General features: G+C 42.1%; 1 protein-coding gene across 7 annotated transcripts in view; it reads left to right on the top strand.

Moving 5' to 3' along the window:
• Positions 1–1,926: 1,926 nt before the first annotated feature.
• Positions 1,927–13,668, top strand: part of GREB1L (GREB1 like retinoic acid receptor coactivator) — a 130,428-nt gene continuing 118,686 nt past the window's right edge. For 4 of the 7 annotated variants that reach the window (XM_088173846.1, XM_088173843.1, XM_088173877.1 and 1 more), the window contains exon 1: positions 1,953–2,151. The gene's annotated coding sequence lies outside the window, so the exon portion shown is untranslated. Of the gene's footprint in view, positions 2,152–9,606; positions 9,727–13,668 lie in introns of all 7 variants that reach the window. The other 3 variants (XM_088173845.1, XM_088173852.1, XM_014871284.2) reach the window with 3 other exon arrangements.

The following is a 13,668-nucleotide window of genomic DNA, read 5'->3' on the forward strand; positions in this document are numbered from 1 at the left end:
GGCAACATTGATCTCAAAAGGACTGACACTGACATTACTTAATTCCATTATATTCGTGTTTAGTATCAATAGCAGAGTTGACATATGCAGCATAAAAATGTATCACTTAGAACTGGCAAAGTGACGAAGTTTGATCCTAAAGCCTGACCTGATTTGTAAGTTCTCTTAAACTCTGATTCAACTAAATTTTTAGCTACCCATTATTAAAGGTGATATTATTAGCAACTTTATAAATACAGAGATACCAAGATGTTTAGGCTAATGGAGGTAGCGTGTCTTCAGGTAATCCATGGCAGAAGCCCAGCTCTAAGCAATTCAAGCATGCAAATAGCCCTCTCAAAGACAACTGATATAGCTATTCACATAAAATTTGCATGAAATCAGAATCAAAGTAGCCAGTGAACAACCCAGTTGCAAAGCTTTATTTGGGAAGTGCCTTGGTTTTGAACATTAAATGAATCCAGCCTTTTTCTGCATTAATCAGACTTTTAGCTATAGCCATGAGCTCCAGAACTTCCTTACATTTATTCTTCTGCCGCAGTCGTTCTCATTTCTGGACCAAGCAGCATTTTGGCAGTGCCACACTGTTGCTTTGCCACCTCTACTTTCTGCAAGGGGTATGGAGAGTTTTATTCCCTCTGGCTTTTTGATTGGAAGGATACTGGAACTTAGTGTTTTAACCAGCAAGTGCAAGAGAAAAAGATGTTAGAAAAGTACTGGACTTCTCTTTCTCTATGACACACTGCAGCAGGTTCCTGTCAAAAAAAAAAATGAACAAACAACACTACCACTTTTTTGTCACTGTACTTTTTTTTTTTTCTTGGATGTTGAAGCAGAAAGATAAAACACTGCATAGGATTGAGCCCTATGGTCTCAAGAGATGAGAAAGACTTTTTGAAAAGCTCTCAATAAATATGTCCTGTGAAAAGCACAAAGAGAGATGGTTCATATGCTCACTTAATCAACCCAAGGCAAAAGGAAGGAAATGCAAAATAACTCTTTCCCCAGTTCAGTGGGTATTTACCCTCCAAGCACCTGGCTATATTTCGAGTCTCTTTCCTATGCTCCTGCTATGTTTGACCTTCATCTTTGTACACATCAAGAATCCAAACCCACTTCTTCCCCACCCACTTGGACGCAATTTACAGATCTAAATGTTCCAGATCCTTCTGTTTCCAATCTCTCCAACACAATCAGACCCCCTCATCTTTACCCACCTCAATTAAATATCAGACACACTGTCAGTTTAATTTAATATCAGACACAAATATACTCAGGTTGCCCTTCTCCTGTTTGCCTCCAGCAACCTCCTAGCATGTTAGATCCCTTCAGCTTCTACTTCAGCACTCCGGGACCAGCTTCATTGCTAACTAAACCCAAACACAGCATGAGGTGACCCTCCCCCCCCAAATTTCAGCTCTGCCCACAGCTCTGAGCAGCGTGCACTATAACGCCGTATCTCCCAGTGCCATCTCCTGCCCTGCCGGCGGCCGAGCCACGCTGGATATCCGACATGGTTTTGACACTTCGTAGCTTGGCTCCTCTCAGCGCAGGGCTTCGCCCCTTCCTTCACAGACTGGAAGCATCCCAGTTCGCTCTGTCCTCACTGAGTCCCGGCCGCTACGTCCCGAGCCTCACTGCTCTCCACCTGCCTCCTCCCCTAACTCACGTCCACTGTAGCTCCCGTTCCATCACCTCAGACCCTGACACGACGCTGGCACCCCCTTCCCAGCCCCGCCGCCCTGTGCCACGGCTGGGGACGCCGCCGCCGGACACCCCCGCACCTGAGCGCGGCACTCCCGCGGCCACCGCCCGCTCCCCGCGCCCGCCGGCCCCCGACCCCTCTCCGCTGACAGAGCAGGAGGGGCGGCACCTGCGGGTCCGCCCCAATCTCCTCCCCTCGCCTCCCCTCCCCTTCTCTCGCCGAGAGAGACAGACCGAGACCCGGAGGGAGAGAGAGAGAGAGAGACGGTGGCACCGAGGGCGCCGGGAGCGACTGCCTGAGCGCAGTGCTCGGCGTGAGGGGAGGGAGGGGGAAATTAAAAAAAACAAAAACAACCCCCCAAAATTTCAAATATTTAAATTTAAACAAAAAAGTGAGGGAGGTGTAGAAGGAGACTGCTTCAACTTTTTCTCTCTCTGCCCAGCAAGGTAAGGGAGCGGCGCGGGGCTTTGCTTCGCTTTCTCGCCGGTTTCTGGGAGGGCACAAAGGTAGCGGGATCGGGTGGCGGCGGCGTCTCCGCTCGCGGAGTCGCGCTCGGCGTTGTCACCCCGCGGAGCGCAGCCCCGGGGGCAGGGGGCAGCGGGCTGCCAGCGGCGCGGCGGGCAGCGCCCGTGTCAGCCGCGGGCTGCGGGCGCCCGCCCCTGGGTGGGCTCCAGCCCTTTGTTACCGGCGTCTTGGATCGGGGCGGGGGAAATAACCCGAGCGGATGGGGCAAGGCGGGCGTGGGAGCACCTTGGCCGGGGGGCTGCGGGAGTAAAGCACCGCTGTGGCCGGGCGGGCAGCGAGCCTCGGGACGAGGCGGGCGCGGGGGGTGCAGGTGGCTCAGCCGGGGCGCGGGCGGGCGGCGAGTGCGCGCCCCCGCCCCGCGCTGCCACGCGGGCGGCCGCCGGCAGAGGGGGCTCGGCCGCCTCGCCCTCCGCGCCCGCGGGAGGCTGCGCCCCGGGCGGGGAGCGCCGGCCGTGGGTGGCCCGCGGGACCGGGGTGTTTGGGGCCACTTCTGTACATGTGCAAGCCGGGTTTGAGGAGGGAGGGGAGGACAGGGCGCCGGCCCCCCTTGGCGGGGATGAGGGGCTGCCGCTGCGGCGGAGGGATGGCTGTGTCCCCGGGGGACTCGGCGGCCCCGACGCGCGGTGGCGACCGCGCTGTCCCGCGGGCCGTGTCAGCGGCGGCCCGTCCGTGCCGCTTACACCGCGGGGGGCAGCCGATGGACGCGGCTCCTTTGCTGCAGGGAGGTAAAGGGAGAACGGGGAAAAGCGGCTGCGATGAAGCCGGCGGCGGCTCCCCGCGGCAGCTGACAGATGTACACAGGGGCCTTTAGGTACCGCCGGCTCCGGCGCTTCCCTCCCAGCGCTCCCCGAAACCTCCCAAAGATGAAAACTTCGTGCGCACCACAGGATTTCGGCCAGCTCGGCGGGTGGGCCAAGCGTTGCTGTTTGTTTAGGCCCCACGCCTGTAAATATTTGCCCGTATTCTGAAATTTAGGAATTATCAATGGTTAGATGTGTTTCAAGTGCGGGAGACTCTTTCAGTAACCCTGTGGAAAAATATTTCCCATGTCTGCTGCTTGTCAGCATGTTTGCTTCGAAAACACTGAAGATAGGACCTTTATTTTACATTATTCCATTTGCGTTTCTTTGAATTGGTGCCTCTTCACCGAATGATACTTAAAGTATTACTGAAATAATACTTCATATTCTTCATACTTCATTGATACCTTGTTACAAAGAGCTTTTTAAAAGATGGAAATAAAAAGGCTGCTGAGATGAAAGTGTTGTGTCTTATTGCCTGACTAGGAATTGCTGAAGCTTTATTTTATTTAATTTATTTTTACAATTATTACTATCTTTTGAGCAGTGAATCAAATAGGTGCATAGTTCAGTTGCAGGTATAGTTATACATGTGGCTTCTGAGACAAGTAAAGCTTTCAGCCCTTTTAAATACTGTAATGCACACCTAAGTTTGTTTTTTATCAAAGGATATGCCCTCTAAAGAGAAACAATGTTGATTTTCTTTTGTTGATTGAAAAACTTATTGCATATGTGCTAGTGGATTAAAAAAATCTTTACAAATTTTAAACTATCCTGTAGAATTTGCTTGTGAGTACAACAAAAGCACTTATCAGGCTGGAGGATTAGCTTGTTAAATACCTCTTTGCAAAGGAGTAGGGATTGTGTGAGTATTCTCAGGGCTGTTGAGAAATATTTAGTTGTTTGTCATTTTTAACATTGGTGGATTTTGCACATATGCATACTTTTTCTCATGTGTTCTCAATTATTTCCAACAAAATGCTCCCGAAAGTCAGCGAATAATGCTCAATATGTGCCTACCTGTTTAAATGATTGGTTTCTGAGCCCTGAAGGTTTAATTCAACATCCGTAAATACAGATAAAAAATGCAATGTGTATTTTTGGTTACTCTTAATAGTGTTTGTAGAAAACAAATTTTTTCTAAGGTGTTTAACAGGAAAAAAAATAGCTATAAGAAACAATTTGTGCATACTAGGAATTTTTATTGGTTGGGTTTGGCTGTAGATAATGTAGCAATCATAAATAGTGAGGATTTTTTGGTAAGGCAGTTTTTAATTCCAGGATGTAATACTAAAGGAAATAAGTAATAATAGGCAAGCTGATTACTGAGCTTTTACTGGGATAATTTAATTATATGAAGTTTCTTAAGATGCATGAGGACATCACAGATGAAAGGAGGGGTGATCTGACTGTGTGAAAAGTTTGTCTAGAATTCAAAAAAAGCACATTTGGTTCAAGGTCTTCTGAAACACATAGCTACTGGCATTGATATTTGGCAGTGTAGCAAGTCACGTCCAAAGTATTTTGCAGATAAAACGTAAAGAAAATTTGGAGTCCAATTTAGGAGACTCTAATTAGTTACTAGGGGATATAGAGAATTAAACTATTTTTTTAAATGGAATAATGTCTGTACCTTGAAGTCAGTCACCCTATGAATGTTGGGCTGTTTATTCAGTGTGAAACTTGACTCAGTATAATGTCAAAAATATATTCTAGGAAACCTTTTAGTGAGAGCTGAAAAAAAGAGATTGAATGTATTTCTCTCTAATTTTCAGTGTTTCTAGGAAATTTGGAATGGGCATAGGATTTTACTTTCAGTGGTGTAACCAGTTTTGTAGTACCTTTTATATAAAGCATGTGGGTTTTAAAAGTGCTTTTTTTGCTTTGTCGTTCTGTGCCATATGTTTTGTATTTAATTCTTTGAATGACCACTGAAACGCAGCCAACTTTGGGTAAATGTGGCAACTGTTAACTAGCGCTTAGCAACAGTGCACAATAATCAAGACGGGAAGTGAGGAAGAATACCATGTCTAATTGAAACTACGGGGGGCATTTAGCTAGGTAGGACGTAATTAACAAAACATGGAGCTTGGACATGATATTAAGGCATCACATCTTGACTCTTGCCAAAAAAAAGATTGTGAAATCAATAACATAAAAAAAAACATTGCAGGTATTTGGCCTTAGACCTCAGAAGAACACCCTTTTTGAGATGTATATGCTTTGCCTATTCTTACATAATCATTTCTTGCACGTAGTGCAAAAGACGCATTTTCTTTTGTTTCTAAAATGTAATTGTGAGGAGGAGAACTGTTGAGAAAACCGACAAATGAAGGAGTAATAAGCCTTGACATTCTGACAATCATGTCTTTTAGAGAATTAGTCCTGTGAGCTGGAGTTCATTAGATATAGTAAGCAATTAAGATATCTCTAATATCCTGAAACAGATTACAACAGCAGTCATAAAACAACGTTAAACTTTTACAATTAATGTGTTGTTATTCTTTTTCAGATTTGTTGACTTTCCTCAAATCCTGTCTTGTTATTACTTTCCTTAATATGTTGAGAAAACATAATGCCTGTAAGAATATGTGTTCAAAACGCTTTTGCCTAATGTAGTTTCAGGTTTTATTTTTTTCAGATAATTTTGTTTCACTCTGTATTCTGTGTGGAGATACACTAGAAATGAAATTGGTCCATGAATGTAACCCAAACACATCTTGTTTTAAGAACTCCGAAGATATCCTCACATTGTAAGGAGAGAACTAGTGAATAAACTTTTAGTGAGTTATTGCAAAAGCTTATCTGCAATTCTGAGCAAGCTCCTATAGCCCCTGTTAATGGATTTTAATTTGCAGGTAGGAAGCGAAGATGACCCAAAACCAAGGAGCCATTCTTTGAAGGTGCATGTATTGGTGAACTATCCGGTAGCATTAGGCTCTTAATAATTAAATAGAAACATTAATGTTTTTATAATCCAGAAGTAAAAAACACAAGATATCTGGGGAACTTGTAGATGACAGAAATTTGGAACAGTGTTTATTCACAACAGGGACAGCCAAAATTTGTACACTGTTGTTGTTGGCTTGGAATATCAAACAGAAGTATGGAGTTCTTACAGAAATTGCAGGCTGGATCAATGAGCCAAGGCCAATTGTATGAGGTTTAATGAGGTAAAGTGCCAAGTCCTGCTCTTGGGTCATGATAACCCCCTGCAACACTACAGCCGTGGGAAGAGTGGCTGGAAATGTACCTGGTGGATAAGGACCCAGGGGTATTTGTTGACAGCCAGCTAAACGTGAGCCAGCGTGTGCCCAGGTAGCCAAGAATGCTGGTGGTGTCCTGGCTTGTATCATATACTGTGGCCAGAAGGACCAGAGTAGCAGTTAACCCTCTGTATTCAGCACTGCATGAGGCTGCACCTTTAATCCCATGTTCTGTTTTGGGCTCCTCAATTCAGGAAGGGCACTGAGGTGCTGGAGTGTGTCCAGAGAAGGGCAACAGAGCTGATGATGTTTCTGAAACAAAAGTCCTATGAGGAGTGGCTGAGGGAGGCAGGATTGCTCATCCTGGAGAAAAAGAGGCACTGAGGGGATCACCTTGGTAGATGGGTGTTGATCTCTTCTGCCAGGTAACAAGTGATAGGACAAGAGGAAATGGCCTTAACTTCCACCAGGGGAGGTTTAGATTGGATATTGGGAAAAATTTCTGCATGGAAAGGTTTGTCCAGCATTGTAACAGCCTGCCCTGGGAAGCTGCTGAGTCACCAGCCTTGGAGGTATTGAAAAGAAGTGTAGTCATGGCACTTACAGACATGGTTTAGCAGTGAACTTGGCAGTGCTGGGTTGGTGCTTGGACTCAGTGATCATATAGGTCTTTTTTCACATAAATCATTCTATGAATCTGTGATTCTAAAATGTAATTAGGTTTGGTTTGGATTACTGCTGAAGCCTCGTGAGTTGCTTTCTGTTGTCTTACTCTGTCACACAATAATGTCACAACTTCTTTGAAATTCTTTTGGGACATTGGAGATCATAGAGAATTGTGTAAATTACTACTTTCATTGAAATGTGTTTAATGTTACTCTCATTGATTTAGCATTTTAAGTTCCATGGCACCTCAGATATGTAGTAAAAAACTTCCATCTACTTGACCTGAAAATCTTGCATCATATACTATCAAGTGCTTTGGTTAATTTGCATTTAATTTTTTTTTAGCAGTTACACTACACTAGCTAATAAAATGTTCATAAAATATAAAAGATAGGAAGAACTATATGTTATGACAGAAAATCACCAGAAGAGTAAAAAGGTAGGGAGCATCCTGAGTCAGTATGATGAGATATGATTGATTAGTATTTCTCATGTAAGGTTTTAGAGAGGTTATTTTGAGGTAGATCTTCAAACTGCTGGAGCTTTGAGCAGAAAACAGTGTGGGCAGACCTAAAATACTATTACTTAAGAGATTACCTGACATCTGTTGTACGGGTTCAATGAACAAGCCTGGAGTGACTAGTTTCGTGAAATGCTGTGCAGAGATCCTCTTGTTGTCTGTCTCCTATCTCCATCACTGTCTGTAATTAGCTCTTTTCAACACCCTTGGTGTGATCTGATCAGAGCACTTTCAGGCAAGTGAAGAAGTTAGTTACTGAATGGAACTGTGGTCTGAAACACACTCTATTAATAGTCTTCCTTTTTAAAATGAAGATTCATCTGTGTGTCTCACCAAAAGTGATAATATTTCCCTAGAATCTACAGTGTGAAGCTTCTTTAGATGGCTGACTATTTTAAGCTGCTGAACATTTTCCTGGTACTCCTGTCCTTTTGCACCAAATTCTGCTGCCCCTCCCTCTGCAGCGCTGATTTCTCTGTTGAATGGAGTGTACGGTACCAGAATTTCAGAGAAATCAGTAGCCTTTTTTGAAAGGCTCTGTTTATGCCTATCCATTTGTCTGTTTTTCTCTAGAGCCACACTAAATTTCAATTTGGCTTCATAAAGAAGTATTAATGTGCATAAGAAACATTTTACTTCTAGCATTCTGCATATTTGAGAGATATTATGATTCTTCCCTCCTCACCCCCTTTCTTTTATAATGCTACCTCCAACTTCAAAACTTGCTTTCTTATAGTCTCCCAGGTCTGTAGGCATAAGGAAACCCAAACACAATTTTTCTGGGAGTGTGATAGTTAAATTATGCTTTTAATTTGGTAGAATTCCCTTATGCCACCTTCCTACCACCCCACATTATTTCCAGCTGAATTTAAAAGATAGAGGTGGTCATATGCAATTGTAATGCCAATGCTCAGGGAGACTTGTGTATATTCTGAGTTGTATGGTCTCTTGTTGTGTTATCACTCAGGAGTAATTGAGTAATTAGAAGAGCGCTTGGAAATTGCTGTGAGCCTGCTCCTCCACAGTCTTCCTAGTAAAGAGGAAATGGTCACTTATTAAAAAAGTGAAGCGTGGTGCAGCATTCTGGGCTAGAGAGATCCAAGGTCTTTCTCCGTCACACCCACTTCAAGGAGATGATGTGGTAAGGAACAGCAAACACAGATAGCTGAGCTCAGCTGCTTCTGATGTTGTAAGGAATCTGGGCAAATACCTCTTTACACTGGAAAAACTGGTGAAATAGGGATGTTCACAGCCAAGTTTTATAAATATTGCTGTTTCGTACGCCTGCTCAGAATGAAGAGCAAAAACTTCGTCTTGATGGCTTGATTTGGGATTTGCAGAGAGCCAAGTGCTCTGTTCCCTGTCCTGAGCCCGTGTCCTTTTACTGCTGGTACAGTACTTCACTGCCATTAGTTCTCTACTTGCTATCTCCTCGGTGATAATGTGTTTCACTGTGTACGATTGCATCTCAGTTTTGCCGTTCAGGAGAACAAGCCATCTGCTTTTACTGCTTTTTTTCCTGCCTCACTGACCATCTCCCTGTGGCTTCCTGGGAAGTCTCCTAAACTCTGTGTTGCTTTGGAGCATTAGATGACTATTTTCCTGGTCTTTTACACTTTAGTCCACTTTGAGAACAGCTGTTTCATAAAGGAAGCTTAATCTTGTAATTTCTTTAAATCACTCTTACAGAATCAAATTCTTAGTGCTATTAGGTGATTCCTTTGGGAAGACTGAGAAATAAATCTTGATTTTTACAACTACAATGCACTGAATCAAGAAGAGGGACATAGCTTGCTGCCAGTCATGTTGTATGTGACATTTAAGAACATGGTGGTTTCCTAGTCTTGTAAAAAATACTTGCAAAAATTTTGTATGGATCAGATGTTAAGATACTGTTGTTAAACTTTTGAATCTTAACCTCTTAGAGGGAAATTTTTGGTTGTGAGAACCATAAGAAATTAGGTGGATCAGTACCACCCCACAGAGGAGCAGTTTTGAAGAAACCTAGAAGAGGAGGGTGGGAAAGGCAAAGCCATCCAAGAACACTTTAATGCCTCTAATAGAGGCAGAACTACAGATGAGATAAAGCAGAAGTTCAAAGTGAAAAATATGCATATCCTCACAGTCTCTTTTGCAGCAGTTTCAGTAAATTTTGACAGTTAGTGCTTGCCATTTTTTTTTCAGTAGGAGAATCAGCACTCAATTTCCAAGCCTTTTGAGCAGGATGAAGACAACTTGCCTACCAGACTGTGGACTGGGAGGAAGAAGGTGAAATTACAATCATGATTATAGCAGATGTGGAAGGTGAGCTGGATTTCGAGGGCACAAAGATTAAAACATTAGCTGTCAAAAACTTTTGTGTCAAGAGCTATGAAATGACAGGGCATTTAAACATACAGACTTTTTGTTTTGTTTTGCTGCATTAACTTAGTAATGGTCTTTCTTTCTTACTACGTGTCTGAAAGTGTTTTGGGTGTTGCATGGGAAATACATAGGCAATTGTCTCCTCTGAAGTACTCAGAGCTATAAAGAATAGTGTGTATGTTTGTGCATGGACATATATATACATATATGAAAGAGAAAAGGTCTAATATAATGCTGGTCCAATCCATGCTGGTTCTTCTTTAAAGAAGATTCTTTTTTTTTAATGATTGACTGGCTGAGATGATTTATATTATGTGTTCACAGTTTGCCTTTGTAGACCAGAAATTCTTAGTGGGTAGTAGATGTGCCACTAGTAATGTTATTCAAAACAGTATGCCTTGGAAGCTTTTAAACAAAGGCCCACACCACAAAAAAGAAAAAAAATAATTTAGAACAGCAGATGTGACCCTGTGGCAGAAAAGCCTGAGAAGGAAGGGGGAAAAAAAGGATTCTTCTGGCTGCTTTCAGCTATCATAATGAACAGTGTTGCTTGTTGCCTGTCCAGCTTGGCTGTCTTATTGAGAGAAGTCTTGTATCTGGTATAGATGCTCAATTTTCATCTGCAGCACAGCTGACTGGCTTTCTGTCAAGCTTGGCTTTGGGGTGATTCCAGTTGTCATGTGGATTTGGTGTAGAAAGAGGGAGGCTATGCTTGCAATAGGATTTAAGCACTCCCCTACACAGTGCAGTGTAGGTTTTCAGCTCCGTTTGCTGTCACTGTGGTAAATCCATTTCTGACTATGTGCTAAAGCCAGACAGATTAACTGCTGAGTTGAACTTGTGAAGTTGTGTGTGTGTTGCCAGAGTCCCTCCTGCTGGAAAAGGCAGATCTATATAACCTGTAGATTCCGAACAGTTGGAAATTCATCCTAACATTGTTGCTTTGATGTCTGTTTGAAAGCAAAAAAAACATGTTTGCTTTTGATTACCATGTTTAAAGGCTGCTGTCCCAGCAGTGTAATAAATGAGAATTGGATCTGGGACTTAGTTTCAGTAAAAGACAGTGTTCTTCCAGATGCTTTTAAATTGAATCTTTCTGTGAAAATGGGCTCAACTTCAAATTCAGTAACAGGCAGCTCAGGGGCTGAAATAGACAGAGGAATGCAACAGATGCTGCATAGTTTTGATACTTCTTATGTCGGATGATACTGATACTTTAAAGCTTGTGTTCATTTTCTGATTTCTATATAAACAAGAACAGCATGAACCTCAGTGTATAACCTTGACACGACTGCATCTTTACTTTATAGATCACTAGCAGTTTGTCCAAATTGCAAAAACTGTGTGTTGGGAAACAGATGAAGTATTTGCATCAATAAAATATTTAATTTCCTTTAATAAAAGCAGTTTTGTTCCTTGGGCTTTTTATTTTTAAAAAATGAACCTTCAGTTCTTGATTCATTGTACTATAGCTGAGAATCACTGAGCACCTCACAGTTAGATTTGACAGGATAATAAGTCAAAACTATCGATGCAGATCAGCCATGAACCAAAATACACCATAATGTGTTGTTTTAAAGGGATTTCCAACATGGCCCTGCCAAGAGTGTGAGTTTGGACTGGTCCACCTCCAGAGATCCCTTCCAACCTGAATGATTCTGCTATTGATTGTAAAGTGGGGTAGTACAAAACCCATAAAACTCAGCAGTATTACCTATTGGTAAGATACAGCTTCCTGAAACAATTCATCTGGCCTGAGGCCTTTGCAAAGATAGTCAAGGAACAGGCTACTGGCAGCCTGAACTGTCTTCTTTCTGGCCATTTTTCTGCTCTGAGCCAGATGTGCTTTCTGTATATCATCAGAAATAAGTGCTGGTTGCACATTCAGTCACATGCATGGACAGAAAGACTCCGTGAGTTCTGCTACTGGCAGCACTCTGATGGTCTTGTCACGCTGGTGGATGGCAACAGAAATGGTCTGGTGATTGAGGCATCGCTGAGCATGTGTTAATAGGAAGGCTGCAAAGCTTGAGTGATTCCCTAAGAGGTTGTTTGGCCTGTCTAGGATGGAAGATTGAGCATCAAAGGATAATAATGATACCTGATGGATTGACATTGTTGCATTGTCTAAAATCAGTCTGTCTAGATTCAGGTTCATAATTGAACATTTCACTCCAAGGAAACTTGGAATAAGCCCAGTACTATTAATTTTAAACCTTCTTCAGGGCTAAAATAAAACATGCATTATAAGGAGATATTTGTTATTTCAGTCATCACTTGTTATTTAGTTAATTAGTGAGATTTGGGAACTGCAGTTTTCAATGACACGCCCTCCAGCATCTTTCTTTAGTTGTGTGTATCCATATGTTTTATTTTTCTGGACATACTGATTCTTATGTGACAATTCAGTATGTGGGTTGCAGTTTCTCCCTGCCATTTTCTAGCTGAATACACTCCATATGTAGGGGAAAACCAGCCAAGTGTGGAAAGCAGGAGGTTGTCCTTTTTTGTTGCAATTATGAAAAAAGTAATGAAGGCTGGATGATAAAATACCTTTTCCTAAAATACCTTTTCCTGCTCCAAATGATTATCTGAACAAACGGTGGGATATTGAGGTTTTGTAAAAAAACATTGCAAAGGGGGGAAAGAACTAGAAATTTGCAACTGCAGATTGAGTTTTCTTTGAGAAATTCCACTTCGGGAAGAAGCTGACTGGCAAGTTAACAAGAGCCAGAAAGCAGAACTGTTTTATGATTCATAACTAATCTTTTGTCCCAAAGACAGAAGCAAGTGTATTTTGAGGCCATATGCCTGGGAGGAGGCTGGCCTCAGGTTGAATTCATTAAAACAATTCTGTCCTCCCTGTTCCAAAGTGCAGTTCATGCTGAGAGAGACTGATAAATTTCTCATTAAGAAATGCTTGTTGAAAATGTGGTCTATTCTCTGTGTTGTCACACTGCCTTTCTGATCTGGAATAAATTATATAAACTGTGTTCCTTTCAGCCAGCATGCAGAGATAAGAGAATGCACTGGTGAATCTTGTGTCCATTCTGTCATTATATGTGCCAGGAAAAATAGCCCCAAACTAAATATATAAGCAGAAAATTGTTTTAAGAGAAATGTCCCCTTTTAAGACTTTGATGTCAAACTGGGGAGTAAATAGTTAAATGCAATGACACCATATAGCCACATGAAGGATAATATTCAGGTTCTGATGTTCTTTGTTTTGGAAATGAGGCTTGCAATTATCTACTTGCAGATTTTACTGGGTTACCTATCCCTGTAGGTTATCCCTTTTGTAATTGCTTGTCTGTTTCTATGGATAAACTTGTTTTTACTTAACAGAGCTTTTAACTGATGATCACAGTTCTTTACTGTGCTATTCTTCTGCCCATCCTTTAATGGAGAGTAGTGCAATTATGATTTTAATAAGACTGAGGAATGTTTTTATGTTTTGAACACTGCCTATTCCTTCTGTGTTCTATGGCAAAAAATAATGGGGACTTGTTTGGAACATTACAGATAAAAGCTTTATTTTGCTGTTGAGTGGCTTAGTTCAAGGTAAAGAGTCAAGTTAAACTAATTATTATAATAGACTGTGTCAGGAGACCTGGAGTTCTAAATTAGCAGTTTGAGAGATGGAGAATTGAAAGAAAATCTGTTGTGATTTTTCCAAGAAAAAAATGCTGGAATGCAGTCTCCTCAGACATCATTTCATAGAATCATAGAATTATTGACAGAGATTTGAAGTAAACTTGTGTCCTTTTGCTATTTCAACCAAAAAACATGCAATGTGTCTAGAGATTCCACTTGTGCCAGGGACTATGGAAACTTCTTTGGTCACTGAAGTAAAAGCATGATGGTTTACTTAAGAGGAGAAAA

Source organism: Sturnus vulgaris, chromosome 1 (assembly GCF_052056855.1).
Source record: "Sturnus vulgaris isolate bStuVul1 chromosome 1, bStuVul1.hap1, whole genome shotgun sequence".
Taxonomy (NCBI): domain Eukaryota; kingdom Metazoa; phylum Chordata; class Aves; order Passeriformes; family Sturnidae; genus Sturnus; species Sturnus vulgaris.